This window comes from Rhinolophus sinicus, linkage group LG04 (assembly GCF_036562045.2).
Source record: "Rhinolophus sinicus isolate RSC01 linkage group LG04, ASM3656204v1, whole genome shotgun sequence".
Taxonomy (NCBI): Eukaryota; Metazoa; Chordata; class Mammalia; order Chiroptera; family Rhinolophidae; genus Rhinolophus; species Rhinolophus sinicus.
The window spans coordinates 147,236,864-147,249,407 of record NC_133754.1 but is presented as its reverse complement, the minus strand read 5'-3'; the positions used below and the strand labels follow the sequence as shown (position 1 = coordinate 147,249,407).

The following is a 12,544-nucleotide window of genomic DNA, read 5'->3' as shown; positions in this document are numbered from 1 at the left end:
CGAACAGAGCCATACATGTGCTTGGTGAGCTCCTAGTCACGGGGGTCTAGTCTTAGGCTTCTTACCCACCTCCTCCACTCACACTTCCTGGGCCCCACACAGGCTTATTCAATGGGTAACGATCCCCCACCCCCACAAAAGAACTATTTCAACATCCACTAGCATCCTCCCCAAAAAGGTAGGGCAGTTATCTTGGATGCTTTTTGCTAAATGTGCCTGCCAGCTCTTAGTCTTTTTCAGATAAGTAAACTGAAGTACAGTACTTAAATACTCTAAAGTATACTGTCAGGGTGTACCATGAATTCAAAGGAATCTGTGTTGGTTCTTACAGGGTATCTATAAAGAAACCCAAACGATTGGCCTCATACTGTGTGGCTCTCTTCCTGTCTTCATGATTGACCTTACCTGTCTTAACCTTTCTGCACACTGGTCTCCTCACTTGTGCACAAGAGCAGTTGGGTTCGGTTAGGGGATCCCCAGCTCCTGAGTGATGAAGCACTTTGCTCGTCCTCAGCAGAGGGGTGATGGACAGGGACAGGGGAGGCTGAGCGCTAACTGGGCTGAGTGTCAGGAGAATGAAGGATGAGAGGGAAGTCCTGAGGCAAGACAAAATGCTAATCAGACTATGTCCACAAGTGAAGGGCCTCCAGGTTCAAAACAGGCCTCCACAACAGATGCCACTTTGGTGTGTGAATTATTTTGAGCTGAAGGCAATCGAGACCCCACAGGCTCTTGAAAAATTTTTACCTCTCCTTAAAAAAATTTATATTAGGGGCCTTGCTTATAAGACTTGTCACCAGAGATAACTTTTTTTGAAACTTTATTGGGGAATAATGGGGAACAGTGTGCTTCTCCACGGCCCATCAGCTCCAAGTTGTTGTCCTTCAAACTAGTTGTGGAGGGTGCAGCTCAGCTCCAAGTCCAGTTGCTGTTTTCAATCTTTAGTTGCAGGGGTGCAGCCCACCATCCCATGTGGGAATTGAACCAGCAACCTTGTTGAGAGCTCACGCTCTAACCAACTGAGCCATCCGGCCACTGCAGAGATAACTTTCTAATGCGATCTATAGGACAGGGTAAGTTTGTTACTGAATATCGGCTCATCCTGTGAATGATCTTCCTCCTCTGAAGCCCCAAGGCTCCTTACCTCATCCTTAGCTCAGAATGCCATATATATTTATCTCCTTTTCCATTTCTGTCTCTGAACCTCTTGTGTATGTGGGTTTCCCACACATATGTATGTAATTAAATTTGGTCATTTTCTCTTGTTAATCTCTCTCATGTCTATTTGAATATTAGACCAGCCTGAAGAACCTAGAGGGGTAGAAGAAAGTTTCTTCCTCTCCCACATCTGACAAGTTGTTTTCTTACATTGACTTTTTTTTTAATTGATAGGCATTTGATGCACTGATACAATATGTGTTCATTTCATTACTATTATGGTATTTCTTCTATTTCCTTAAAAACTGATATTAAATTGATGGTGCTTTTACAACCAAAGTTATCTCAGAATTAAGGAAATTGTTAATGTTAGTAGTTAGCAAGTATTTTGCCAAGCATTTTACATACATTTTTCTCTTTCATTCGCACAACAACCTTATAAGTAGCTATTTTTATTCTCACTTAGCAGTAAGGAAACTGAGGCTTTAGGTGTTTTGAAAATGGTCATTTACTCCAGAAAAGAGGTGGAGTGGCTCAACCCAAAGCTGACTCCCCGGGGGATACAGGATACAGGGCAGTCTCACTTTCTGGCCAAGAATAACACTGGATCCAGTTATTAACACCTTTGAATTATACCTCACCCGACCTCCTAATCTTTCAAGGAGCCTCATAACCTTCCAAATATTCCTGAGGTATTGAGCTGCACTTCAGTTTGTACAGAATAAACCAAAACAAGCCTCCAAATAAACTGTAAATGTGCCATGGAAAAATTTGAGAAGCACACACCCAAACTATTTAGTGACCATCTATTTTTTTTTTTTTTTTTTTTAATGTTTTTCCAGGACCCATCAGCTCCAAGTCAAGTAGTTGTTTCAACCTAGTTGTGGAGGGCACAGCTCACAGTGGCCCATACGGGGATCAAACCGGCAACCTTGTTGTTAAGAGCACCTTTCTCTAACCAACTACCGGCAGCCCTAATGATCATCTTTTATTTGTGGGAGGTGGCGGGTACTTATTCAAACATTTTGTAATGTTTGAATTTTTATTTACTTCAGGAATTCTTTTAATTGCCAATTGACATAAAATGGCCCCAATCCTCCAACATAATAAGCTTCAGTTAAATATGTGTACAAAGCATTAAAGATAATTTCCAAACAAACAAAAAGCCATTTACAGGCCCAGTACAGGTATACATAATTTTTGTGTTCCCTTCTGATGCCTGTCCAGGGACACTACTGACTTGCATTTGGGCTCAGATGTAGCAGTAGCTGGGATTCGGTTTGCTATCCTGCTTTTTCCATTTAATGGATATCAAGGCGTCTTCATTATTTTGACACAGTTAGTTTGTGGATTGTGGTTGGATACTAATAGTATTTCCAAATTATATTGTTATAAACATGAGCTATAAACACTTCTGAATATTCTCATAGCTTTGTTTTCTCTTGGCTTTTGAAAACATTTCCTTGGAATTCCCAAGAGTAGGATTCTTGGATCAAAACAAATTTCTAGGCTTTTGATTGCCTTCCAAATGGAGTATTCTTACTTATACTGTCACCAGTAATGTTTGAGTACCATTTTCTCTACATTTACTATATAATTATCTTAATTATGTACTACATATTCATATACTGTATAATTATTTTTGTCAATGTTGCAACAGTAAAATGGTACATCCCTGAGGTTTCATTCTGCATTTTTTTTTATTACTAGTCGCTCAATATTTTCTCTTGAGTATGTTTACATGTAAGAGGAAGTGGGCTTTGGTAGCAATGATTTCAGCTCTGGCCCCAGAGTGCTCAGCTCAAAAACTGGGCACCATTACCCACCAACTCAGACTTCAGTAAGCCCTTAAACTCTCTCCAAGCTTTAGCTTCTTCACTGGTTAAAAAAACAAACAAAAAAATTAATTCATTTGAAGTGATTTAATTGGGATAAGGATCATATATACCTTAGTTTTTATAAAGAATAAGTGAGCCAACCTGTAACGTGCTTATACTGTATTTGACACATAATGAGCCCTAATGAACATTAGCAATTTATTCATTATTATTGTTTATATTTTTTCTTGTTTGGACTTGGTTCAAGTCTTTAATTCATGACCAGATGTAACTTTTTGAGACCTCCCAAAATGAGAAACTGTATTTCAAGTTTACTAACAAATACCTGTACACACTCAGTTTAACTCCACACCAAAAACCTGTTATACAAAATGGAATCCTAGGTTCTCAAGGAAAAACCCAATCATACGACACATACTGCATGTCCCTGATATCAAGGAATTCATACAATGGATATTTGCTGAGTCTTCTGGGGGAAATTATAGGCGTGGTCAATATAGTTAAAATCTATTTTTGGAACAATGCATCCATTGTAGAGCTGAAAGGAACTTTGGAGAGCATCTAGTCCTGCTACAAACACCAGCTATGGGAGCAGTTACTAAGTCATGGGGGTGGAGTGGCGTCTCTGATCCAATATTAAGAGAAATGGGGTCACAAAGAAACACAAGATTCTATACTCATGGGCCTCTTATTTCTTAGCCTTTAAGACAGGAATGCTCACTGTGGATATTTAAAGATAGGGACATGGTATTTAGCGTTCCTGAAACTTATCTGACAGAGAAAATATTTTAGAGAAAGGAGCATATTACCAACCCATAAGGAAAAACTCCATCTAGTCCCAAATCTCACTCTCGTCTTTAAGTCACAAGGAACCTGGGGCCCAGGGGATACAAGTGATTTCTAAGGGTCCACAGTGAGTGAAAGGCTGAGGCTAACCAGATCCTGGAACCTCACCCTGTCAGAATGTGTCCTTTCACACTCTATTGCATTGCCTCGACTCAATCCTTTTTTTGGGGGGGGAGGGGAGGAGGCTAGTGGTGGTGGTGAGGGGCCGGGTTGGGAGAGCCACCCAAAGAACCTCAGATAAAAGTCTGACATTCCTTTGTGGTCAATGTCCATCAAACACTGCTTCCCCTTTTTCCTTTCCCTCTTTCAATACAGATCAAATTTCATAACCAAAAAAAGAAAACAAATCTGTATGAGTCCAACATGAAATCTAGTATATTTTTTTTATTTACATTTTATTTTTAACCCCTTTCAAAAAATGGTATTATTGAGCATAATCAGTCTACCTTGTAAGGCTGACTTTTGCACTGTTCCAAAAATCACATCCACCATCAGTAGGTCCCTTTTCTAGTGAGTCCATTTGGTGCAATGTCTGTGGACACAACACACACACACACACACACACACACACGCACATATATTATATATAACATATATATATATATATATATATATATATATATATATATATATATATAAAATCCTGTATTTTTACAGCCACATCTCCTATTTTTAGGGAACTCAAAAGTTCTAATAAAAGGCTATTAATACAACACTGTTAGATCGTCTATAACGTACTTTTAAAATACTTCAATATAGCCAGTAAGATGTAAGTGCGTCAGGATTCATATCCTGGGAGCTGGGGAGGTTAAGAAGCCCAAACACAAACACAGTCCTGGGAGGGTCACACTCCAGTGGCAGCGACAACTTAACATGTGCTTCAGGCATTTTCATTGCAAACAGAGGTTTTGCTACTTAGCAGGAGTGTTGGCACTGGATCTCCCGAGGTGAGTTTAATGACTTCGATTGGCATAACAGATATGAAAAATGAGTGAAGAAAGATGAGAGCAGGGTGCTCCATCTATGTGGATGGATGAGGGATATTCCAGAGGCAGGTCCTGCATTTATATCAAAAGGACAAACAAGCCTGGCAAACAAGTAGCCTGCAATTGCTCCCTAGGCACATTCCTGGGTCCTGCTGCTGATGCCAGGAAAATTCATGATTACTTGACTCCAACCCATGGTCAGCTAACTCCTGCTGACGCCCGTGCCTTAGGTGAACCTTGTGTGGGAGTGTGAGAAATGTATTCGGAGCCCCTTGGCCAGGTGACCTGAGACTTGCTTGCCTGGAAGACGGTAGCCCTCACCAACCTCTGTTTACCAGAAAGACCCAAACTGCCTTGGGCTGGTTTGTGGACCACAGCACCAAGTTGGCTAGAGGATGAAAGACTGAGACAGCACGTGGCCTATGTTTAAGTGACTTAAAACATTTATTTACCTCTCTGGAAGCAAAGGACTGACCACGTGATTTCTGGAACTTCCAGGTTTTCAAGCGGCTTGTTTAAAGAAAGTTTAACACACACATTTCAAAAGAAATCTCTCTCTCTCATACATACATACATACACACACACACACACACACACACATACACACTACTCATTACTTTTTGGAGTTTGAGCACTTATTTTTACTCTAGTAGCAATTTTATTTTCCACTTAATGAATTACAGGAGCATCTCATGGGGAAGAGACAGTTTTAGATTAAAGCTTATGAGGAAAGCAAGACCTCAAATTTCCATATATATATATATATATATATATATATAGAGAGAGAGAGAGAGAGAGAGAGAGAGAGAGAGGACTTTGACTCAAAGCTTTTAATGATAAGCTTGCAAAAATTTGAGTAATAGCTTTGAGTAAATACCCTCAATATTCTTTTAAAATTATATGTATTACTGTATAAATAAATTGTGTCTATTAAAAACAAAAAGATGAGGGAAAGAAGAAATAAAACCTATTAGTTTAATCACTTATAGTACAAAACTTCCTGCTCACTAAAATTGTTAATATTTGTAATAAAAGCAATATATTAAATATGCTTCATTAATTTTGAAAACTCAGTTACTTTGAGCTACAGCACTTTTAAGAAGTGCTTCCAAGCCCAGTTGATTCTAGCATTTTGTTCTAATGGCCGGCTGAGGTGAAAGGGATACACTGGAGAAACACTAGAGCACTCTTAGCTCTACTAGCTAAATCTTGATACTTAGTTTTCAATCTGTCTATCAATTGTACAAAGTATTTTGGTGAAATTCAGATGGTAACTTTCAGTCACCTGTCCTTGCAAAATCCATCAGGTGTCACATTTTTACAAATTTAACAAACAGATTCAAAACTCGTTGATACTCCTCCCTTAAAAGACTTTAACAGACAATTTTCCCAAGTTTTTAAAGGTTTTTTTGAGAGTTTTGATATATCACAAATGTACCACATTTCTTGGCAATATATTAACATCACAATGAAAACATTTCTAAACAGCTATTTCCAAAATGCCTTCCCATAGCATAAATTTATTTTGAAAAGCAGTCACTCTCCCTCTCATGGTGAGAAATTAAAGTGTCCCTTCTCTCCAAAGTACCTGTGATACCGATAGCCATAGCAAAAAAACAACAACAAGGCAGCAAATTTGAAAGGGCAGCAAATTTCTTTTTATTAAAGAAAGATGCAGATACCTGTAAACTCAACAAATATATAGCCAACAGTGAGAACCTAGATAAGAACCTGCACAGTGAGGAGGAGGTTTGAAAATACTCTTCTCCTCTAGGAGCCTCACCCACTAGTGGCTTTGATGTTCATCAGAAGAGTAAGCTCTTAGTTGAGCATTACTGCCTTTAGTCTTCAAGTGCAAGGTCAAAGTTGGGAAGTAGTTTGTAGAAAAGGTGGCGAGAGGCTATTTCAGGTGCATAGAGATAAGATGTTTTTACACTTTTGACACCAAATATGGAGGATTTTCCTCTTCCTGACACCAGCCAATTGGGACACCAACTGGGTATCCAACCATTCGATTCAATTCTGTCAGTAACTATCCAGAGTTAGCACAGACCCCACAGATTAAAGGGTCAGTCACATAAGACTGACCCCTTCGGATGCCAGCTGCAAATGGGGTGCCCAGGCCAACTACAAATTTGGGAGTTCCTATGAACCCCCTTCAGGTTTGAAAACTTGCTAGCTCAGCTAGGACTCTAGAAAACACTTTACTTATTACTATCAGTTTATTAGTAAGGATACAGCCAATGTAAAAGCTATATAGGGCAAGGTATGGGAGAAGGTGCGTGTGGCTTCCATGCCTTCTCGTGACACACCACACCTTTGTGCAAATTAAGAACCTACCCCTCTAAACCATTCACCACACAGCAACGATGACCATTTAAAAAACCCAAACCTAATCATCTCTTCTTCCATTTAAAATCCTTTAATGGGTTCCCACTACCTTTCCACTAAAGGTCAAAATCCTAAAAATGATCCAAGAGGCCTCACTCATCCCAAGCCACATTCCTGCTTCGCTCTCAACTCTTTCAGCCTAGAACTTCAACCCCTATTTCACCTGTTTCCTACTCATTTTTCAAGCCTTTTAAAATCTCTTTTTAGGGAGCTCTACCCTGAGTAATGTCTTCTGCTAAACTAGGTTAAGTCCCCAGGTTAAATGTTCTCTGGACATCTTGTGCTTTCCTGAAGTGCCACTTATAATGTGATAGCCTATGTGACTATGTACTTGTCTGCCTCCCCAGCCCCATCTCCTCTAGCCACTAGACTAAATGTCTCAGAAAGGCAGGGGACCCTCCCTCCTGTTCCCAGATGTAGCCCCAGAGCTGACAACGTGTGGCAACTAACTGGTGCTCAGCAATAGCTATTCAATGACTGCATAAATAAATAAGTCACTCAGATACCCAAGACACTCAAATTTGGCTACCTCTTTAACAAAAGAAAAATTAATCACTGGAGAAATTGCTTAGTAAATTTAGTGCATTGATTACCAAATATATGTAGGACCCCTGACTGGAAATATTAGTATAATCAATGAATCAGAAACTGTAGGTGTTTTGTGGAAGCAGTAACATTTTCTGTTTAGATATGCATTTGTGATCACTATCCTTTTGTGAGTTATTGACAGAGTTTTACATGGTTGTGCAACCTGTGCAGTCACACAAGACCCTTTGCTTAATGCTCACCTGCCTGTCACCATCTTGAAATTCTTCATAAGTTTTAAACAAAGGGCCCCACAAATTATGTAACCCGTCCTGACTCTTACAAATTAGTTTGATTTCTGGAAGAGACCCAATGGATAGCCAATCTCTAGCTAAGGACGCATCTTGTATAACGAAGGCTGTGTTTTCAGCCTCCCAAGCTTAAGGTCTGAAAAAGAGGGTTAGAGTTTCAGGGCATTCTTTTTTCTGATATAAGCTATATTATGTAGGACTCTCTTTCATAAAATTAGGATTTTTCAGACTACAGAAATACGTGATTGTTTTAGTTCTTACTGTTAGGTTAAAAGCTTTTTAATTTTCCTAGAACTAAATTCTAATCTGAACGTGATTTACACTGAGTCTCATTATTAAAATTTTTGCTTAGAATTTTTTGTTTGGGGTCCTAATATTAGGGATTGTGTCAATTTTCCCAATTCACCAAGCATAGTCCATTAATACTCTATCACCTTAAAAAATGGAAAGCCATTGAGTATACTAACAGGAGAAAAATGAAAATTGTAGAATTCCTTTTCAGCTTCCAACATTTTAAACTTTAATAACTACATCAAAATTTCTCTGGAGATAAAACCTGGCAGGACACATGCGACTGTTCATAAAGAGCCTTGGTTTAGTCATCTTTATTATAATTTTTTTTAATGTCAGATTTTTGGTTAAACTTTACAAACAGCTTCTCTAGTTATTAGAAGTTTAAAGTTATTTGTGTTTACTTATAATTTAGTTCATAAATGTCTACAGCATTTTAAATAGTGGCTCATTTTTTTCCTCAATTGAGTGACTTTGTCTCCCAGGGGACATCTGTCAATATCTGGACATATTTTTGATTGTTATAACTGGAGGAAGAGGACTACTGGCATCTACTGGGTAAAGGCCAGGGATGCTGCTACATATCTTATAATGCACAGGACAGTCCCCACAATAAAAGATTATCTGGCCAAATGTGTCAAAAGTGCCAAAGCTGAGAAATCGGTCTAAACATACATGGCATTTGCCACAAATAGGCAACAAGGAAACATGACAACCCTAAGCTATGCCTCCCTTGTCACAGCCAATGTGGTTAAGAATACAGTCCCCAGAAGAAACATACTGATTTATATGAAGTAATTTGGGAACTCCCTTTTTAAGGCAGGGAATTAAGCATTGATGTGCTGAGCTAGAACCATGAATATCATTAGAATGAATATTAAAGATAGTGACATGATTCCTTGGTTGGCCCATAAAGGACTACTTTACTCAATGCAGTGGAAATAATATACACATCATAGATAACAGAAATTGAGAATTAGAAGAAATCATTTTCAACAGTATTAATTTGTTTCCTAACACCTCATTTCATGAAGAAATATACAGTATCTACATCATAGGTCAGAATTTTTCATTCACCTGAGAATGCAATCACCAGGTATAGCAGTTTCTAAGACAGAGATTTGAAAATGGATGATGTGTGTACCAATTTTATTCCTTGTGTTTAAAAAAAAGCCATTATTTATATAAAATCAGATTTCACATTAAAAAAAAAATTTTTTTTCAGTTATTTGGGGGGAAGGAGGCCAGAAAAAGAAACTCTGGCCTAACTGGGCCAAAATTTCTACATGGTTATGAAGAGGGACTGGCTGATACCCACCCAGATTTTAGCAGGTCCCTGGCAAGTCACCTGGGGCCAACCAAGGCCCACTTAGCTCTCTGATACATGAAGTTCAGTCCCTACAGATAGTTGATCGTGTCTGTAGTTGATAGTGAAAACATTTTTCTTAGTGTTTAACAACTAAATTACAAATGGAAAAGAAGCAACTTGTGACTCAGAGGAGTTCTATAACTAATCAAGAATGAGTTATCATTAGTGAATGATGGAATCTGGTAGGTATTCTGGTCCAGGCTAAGGAGCTTTCAGGGCCCAGCTGAAGCAAAGGCAGAGGAGCTGACAGGTAAGCTTCAAACCCTAGTCATGAAATGGAAAAAATCTCAACTTCTTTCATCTACCACTAAAACTTTGTAAAAGTAAATTCACAGTATGTTACATTGGTTTTTTTTTTTTAATAGAGGAGTTAGCCATTTCTAAGATTTCAAAGTTTCCCAAAGCTACAATTTTGAAAGCCTGTACAAAATTCATTAAGCACTAGCAGGTATCCTGAGCTTTTCCTTCTTGCCAGAACTGAAATCTGTTACCAAAATCTTCTGGCAGGGGGGCTTGTCTGGAACTGCCTGGGCTCCTAGCAGGTAATTTACACTGATCTTTAAAAACCATTCACCCCTCCTCCTCCCTTCTATAAAACAAGCCTGCCTTTCAGAACTGTTCTGAAAGGGGGGCAGAATGCCCAGAGGAGGGGACAAGTTCCTGACAGAGTCCCTCACCTACCACTCACTGAATTCAGGCCACAAAAAAGCCGTGGCTTGTTCTCATCTCCAGACACCATCGCTTTCTCTGAACAATGTATATCCTCCCAATTCTCCTCTTGTCCTACTATTCTTCTAGGAAGAAATAACATAAGCAGAAAGCGCACAGGATGCCAGGTGACTACGAAACTCACCTTCACCTGGGCAGCCCATAATGTCCAGCCTGGATCTGCAGGCAACATCGTCCACCGTGAAAGATGAGAAGTGTGTGGCAGGCAAGGATTTCTGGGGTTTGCTCTGCATCTGAGAGAAAGCGCTATGAGCGAGAGCTAGCTAACACTTCAAAAAGCAAATAACTAAAAATTGGAAGAATCTGAATCAGAAATTGAGTGCTAACAAGACAAAATAAAAAACGGAAACCTAGGAAAGCAGTTGACTCTGTTTATGAAGAATCACCTGTTTTCATAATATACCCAGCAGCGCGAGTTTCCTAGCCTTGAGCGTAAAGGACAGGGAGGGAGCCGGAAGACAGGGAGAAGCCTGAGGGCTTCGGAGGCTCCCAACTTGAGTCTATTTTCCAGTTGTTCCAGTCGCCCAGGGTGGTGAGTCATTTATCAATCTGGCATCGGCTTCTTTATTAGTAAAATGGGGGTAATGTCTCTTTGGCAGGGGTACGGTTAGGATTAAATAAAGTTAAAGCCGCGGGCACCCAGGGGACGGCAGTGAGTAACTGTTCGCTCCTAGCATATCCACCCCAGCAGACGACTCTTCCTACTCTCTCTGCGGACAAGGGGGAAAGAGGCCAGAAAAAGTGCCTTCAGGTGACACTGGGCACCAGAGTCCTGGCCCCGGGCACCACTGACCGGACGGAAGAGTAAGGTCGAGGTATGGTGTCGTGCGCCATCCCCGGCCCCGGGCGGACACGCTTATTGGGTTCCTGCCAGACGTCCTCTCTTCCAGCCCAGGCTCCGCTTCCTCGGCCCGGAGAGCGCCCATCCCGCTCAGGGCAGCTGGGGCCAGGCGAAGAGCCGGCTCCCTCCTCCCATCCTTCCCATCCCTCCCCCGCCGCCGAGAGGCCGTGCAGGGAAGCCGGTGGGGAGTTGGTTACCTGCAGCAAGAGTATGGTCCCGGGGCGCAAGAGGGTGCGGTACCGCGCAGCGCCCCAGAAGAGCCACGCGGAGCCACCCCTCACCTGCCGCGCACTCGCCCAGCGCTGCGATGCGCTCGCAGCGGTCTGGTACCGCACCTCCGGGTCTCAGAGCCCCAGCCCGCGCGCCACGCCCCTGGGACCGCCCCTCGGCCCCGCCTATAGCCTATCCGCCTCGCCTACCTCCGCGTGTGCGGGGCCCTGCGCGCGGCTCCTGGCCAAGGTCAGCGCGCCCTCTGGGCATTACCGGTCTCTGGGAGGGGAGCAGGCGTCCGACTATTCCTCTTTTTGATTTCTCAGGATCGCATTCGTTCTTAGTTCTCCAAATGGCTGGGCGCTTGAGTGGGGTCTTTTTCAAAACTTTGTGTCCCTTTCTTCAGAGGCAGGAAACGCGAGAAGTGCTGCCTTTTATGATTTTAAAAATGAAAATACTTTTTATAACAAAAAAGAAAAAATGCCGATTCTTTATATCATATAACTTAGAGATGACTGTATATTTTCTTCCTGATGAGCCTTGCTTACCAAATTAGTATTTCAAAACTCACTACATTCGTGTGTATTTTCACATAAAAACTACTTTTAAATTAAGTGTAGAACACTCCACAGTGTCATGCAAAGTAGTAAACACATCTCTCCCATCCTTACAGCACAGAGCATGTGTCATTTATAAAAGCTGATACAGTCTCCTTTGTAGCAAAAGGAATGTTGTGTGTCTTCTTCCGCTGGTTTTTTACCTCCTGGAGAGCAAAACAGGTTTTTATTCATCTTCGTATCACTTATTAATTTAACACACATGTATTGAAGTAAATGAAGGAACTAACATTATACGCAGTGCCCTCCCACTGTGTCCTGCTGGGGTTGTAGGTAAAGCTGAGACCCTGTGAGCAGATGGGTTTCCCTGTAACTGGAAGGTTGCCTGCTGACCATCCTTCTAACAAAAGAAGATCGTTGCTCCGGGACCACCAGGTAAATGGAGAGGGTAGGGCTGGACTGGCCTGGAGGGAACCACTGAGTCTCTGAGG

The 12,544-nt window shown here is 41.1% G+C and overlaps 1 protein-coding gene across 2 annotated transcripts in view; it reads right to left on the bottom strand.

Moving 5' to 3' along the window:
- The window catches only part of GCNT1 (glucosaminyl (N-acetyl) transferase 1), a 36,335-nt gene extending 24,442 nt beyond the window's left edge, over positions 1–11,893 (bottom strand). The window contains exons 1-2 of one of the 2 annotated variants that reach the window (XM_019736710.2): positions 11,484–11,893; positions 10,570–10,678 (exon numbers count right to left, since the gene is read on the bottom strand). The gene's annotated coding sequence lies outside the window, so the exon portion shown is untranslated. The remainder of the gene's footprint in view (positions 1–10,569; positions 10,679–11,483) is intronic. The other variant, XM_074330574.1, reaches the window with a different exon arrangement.
- Between the last annotated feature and the right edge of the window lie 651 nt (positions 11,894–12,544).